We start from the raw sequence: 3907 nt of genomic DNA, 5'->3' as shown, positions 1-3907 counted from the left end.
GGGCATGAAGTTACCATTACAGTACATTAAGTAGTCCTTCAGATTTTTAATGACTACTCCTTGGTAAGTCCATCTTCACTTTTCCTCGCTTGATTTCCTTGTGAGTCTCAGAGGTGCAGTTGTTTTAATAGCTCTAGATATAAAGAGGGAAAATCATGTCCTGCATCACCTTTGAAAGGCAATGCATGAGGGCAACACGTGAAGATGCAAGGCATCTGTCTCCATGTAGGAACCAGGTGTATATACCTGTGGGTGGCCTCACTGTCATTTGCACTTTTACTTCTGTTCCTTTTTTCCCCCCTGCCTACAGCACCCAGTCTTCCTAGGTGGTCTCTCATCCAAGTACTAACAAGGCCTGACCCTGCTTAGCTTCAGAGATCAGACAGGATAGGGCGTGTTCAGGGTGGCATGGCCTTAGACTGTTCCTTTTTTTGAGAGCTCTAACTTCTTTACCTACTGCCATTAAAATCATGTTGTCATTCTGCAGAGCTCCCCATAAACACCAAATGAGAAGTACAAACATGAGAAAAATTATCTACCTATGTGAAATAGATTATTTTAATTCGTAATCTGAGTGACATTCATTTTAGAGAAGAGAGTATTGGGGTGTGTGCCCTTCCCCCATCCCCCACACTTAACAAGGAGTGTGGGGTTTTTTTTCTCCGCTAGGGCAGCCTTAACCCCACTGGCTTATTAATTATGTTGCCTGAGGGTAAATTTCTATTTACTGGCTTTTAAACATTGCATTTTTTTAATTTGCCATCGAACACAGAAATCTAAGTTCAAACTGATTTTATGGCTTATAGAAACTGAAAGTCAGATAAGATTAACATTGTCAGATGATGATGGATATGTGGTAATTTTAACTTTAAAGCAGGCAGGCCTCCTTAGAGTGTGTAGAGTGTGTTACATTTACACAACCGGATTTCTCATCTGGTTGGCTTTCAGTTTGACAATTCCTGCCTCTGTGAAGATGAGACAGGAGATCCAAGGCTTTCAGGTGTCTCTAAGATCTGGGAATACCCACTGCAATCCAATTGTGGGTAAGGTGCTCTGTGCACCAAATCCTTATGTTTATATTTAGAAAGAAATAGAAAATGATTGTTAGGGCTGTTGTCACCCTGCTGACCTGAAGACAGAGTTTGTGATGAGGGGGGTTTCAAAATCTTGTGTGGCTGAGATAGGATGAATTCTTTTCACTTGAACAAAAGATTATTTATGATGAAAACCTTAACCTATACACTCTAAGACAGACTCAAATATAAAAGAAGTGAAAGCAGTCTGAAATACATCGATGAAAAAATGTTTTAATCATGAATGCTAGGAATTATGCACATACTACTTTCAGTTCTGAATATTGTTCCAATTTGTGAAATTCTTTTCTTGTTTTAAAGATTTTCACCCTGCCAAATATACCTAGATATCAATATACGGATGTCTCTGCCAACATTTAGTTTCTAATTGTATATGTAATTGTATATGTAATTTTAAGCAAGTATTTTTTTACTGCAGATTATGAAATTAAACTGGCATATTTAATTTCCCCCACAATGATTATTGTGGATGCTATATAAAAATAAAAGCACATGTTTTTTTAAACATAGTTGACACCTCTGTAATATTTCAATTTACGAGACAAAAACATTGTTTTTCTTTGGAAGGTATGTACAAATATGAAAAAAAATCTGCTATGGGCTGAAGTATGAGACATGGAATTTCAGTTGAAAAGTATAATTTGGAATTATGTAAACATTTCTAAAATGTCTTTTGAACCTCAAGAAATTACAATTAATAAACAATAAAATTAACTATATTTTTGTTACTTCTCATCACCTTTATCAATAAGTAAGAAACAAAGATGGTCTACTTTTTAGACTATTATTGGGTAAACCCTAAGTATTTTTAGCAAATAAAAAAAAGAAAAAAGAAGTTGGCTTGATCATATGATTAAACCTTTTTAATTGATAGTATATAATAATCTCAAATAAAAAATTTAAAAAATTATTTTAAAACTCATGTCTAGTTTTATGTATGATTAGGGTATGGTAATGAATAGACCCAAACAAGTCATAGCTTAATACAATGGAAGTTTATTTCTTGCTCACGTCATTGTCCTTGGGAAAATGAACAGATTGGTCAGTGACTCTCCTCTATGCACTCATTCAAGCTACCAGATTGACAGAGGTTCTGCCATCTTCGAATTGTGATGCAGGACCTCCATTAATATTTACTGAATTGAGTATGCATATATTACCTTTCAAATGTGTATATAGTTCTATAATGTAGCAATAGGATAGTCGTGATATTTCCTATTTTGCTACCATGACTTGAAAATTTATTATTTGTATCTCAATTTGTATCTCAAGATAAAATAAGTGTCATTAACTAATAAGTATTTTTCTATGGTTCTACAGAGTTTTCATAATTACAATGTCACAATATGTTTTCTAAGGCTTATCCCTAAAAGTGGACCTATTTTTGCTTTTTACACATATGACATAATGAATATGTTTGTGTACATTAATATTGACTTGACTGAAGTAATTTCTCAAGATAAATTCCGAGAAGTGAATCAAAAGGAATAAACAATTGCATAATTCATGCAAAGTATTTTACGATATTGGCAAAAAAAAAAGTGCAAAGCTCGGTGAGGCTGTAGCCTCATCAGCCTGAGTAGGAAGACTTGTTGAGTGCTGTCATTAAGCCTGCTACTTAGAAATGGAACTCACTTTAAAGATTTCAGGAAAATGAAAATCCAGAGTTTTTTAATATGGAGACTGGGGATTCTTAAGAGTCCACAGATGGCCTTCAAACAACAGTGACACTCCTGGAATCATGGGCAAAATGTCATCAATAGGCACTTATACACATTTTTCTTAACATACTTTTTAAAAGTCAGATTCTTCTCCTTTTGTTGTACTTTCATTTCATAGGCAGCATAAGAATTTGGATCTGTCAGAAACAGAAAAACATGTTAACTTCTGGCTTAATTTAACTCTAGAACTTTAGTTTCTGTTGGATGCATCAAAGGTACCTGATTTCTAGGTTTAAAAAGCAGAATTAAATGCTAATTTTATGGAAGCTTTTCCTATTAATTTTATGCTATTAAGAGTCCAGGGCTCTATGAGTCACAGATATTGACTGTATGTGACTAATATTTCTGAGCTTTAGAAACTTTGGACAAAAGGTTCAACAATAACCTGTTGTTTTTGAAGGATAATTCAAACATTGAAAGGCACAGAAAAGAAATAGTGGGAAAAGTAAAAACAATGGTACTAATGAGAAAGAGCTCTGGGTTCATGGTCAGTTTTAGAAGTAAACTGAATTATGGCTGGAGGCAAAAGTATATAAGAGGCAGAAACACAGAGTGACATAAGAGAAAGATGAACATTTTTGAGTCTACATTTATAATAAGTTATGAAGTAAATGGTTGTAAAGTGATTTCATCCTGAGCAGACATACATCTCAGTAGAATGCAGGCTCTGTGGTGGCAGGAATCTGGCCTGATCATTGATGTAGTCCCAGCACTTAGAATACTGTCCATTATAGTGGTGGGCATTTAATGATTATTTATTTAAAAAATTAGTAAGCCAAATAAATTCCAAGTGAGAAAACACACACCTTCAATTCTCATTGGAAAAGAGGCAAAAGAAAAATGATGCAAGATGGTACAGTGGCCATTGATTGATTTCTTGATCCAATAAATATATTGGGCACTGCTGGTATATAAGGCACTGTGCTAGGGTCCACAGAGGTTACAGGTAGCTCACACAGCCATACAAGTGGCTGCATCAAAAGGAGCCTTGGAAGGAAGGGGGAATTTTGCCCCACCATAATCTCCAATGCCATTTTTCCTTCCAATAAGTGTTCTCTGGGAAGGAAATGGATTTTTTCAAATAAATTTTAA

The 3907-nt window shown here is 34.9% G+C and overlaps 1 pseudogene; it reads right to left on the bottom strand.

Annotated features, from left to right (window-relative positions):
* Positions 1-301: 301 nt before the first annotated feature.
* On the bottom strand, positions 302-420 carry LOC112469842 (annotated as a pseudogene).
* Positions 421-3907: the final 3487 nt, after the last annotated feature.

This window comes from Pteropus alecto, unplaced genomic scaffold (assembly GCF_000325575.1).
Source record: "Pteropus alecto unplaced genomic scaffold, ASM32557v1 scaffold86, whole genome shotgun sequence".
In the NCBI taxonomy this organism is placed as follows: Eukaryota; Metazoa; Chordata; class Mammalia; order Chiroptera; family Pteropodidae; genus Pteropus; species Pteropus alecto.
The sequence above is the reverse complement of the archived record's forward strand: the minus strand, read 5'-3'. Positions and strand labels throughout refer to the sequence as shown.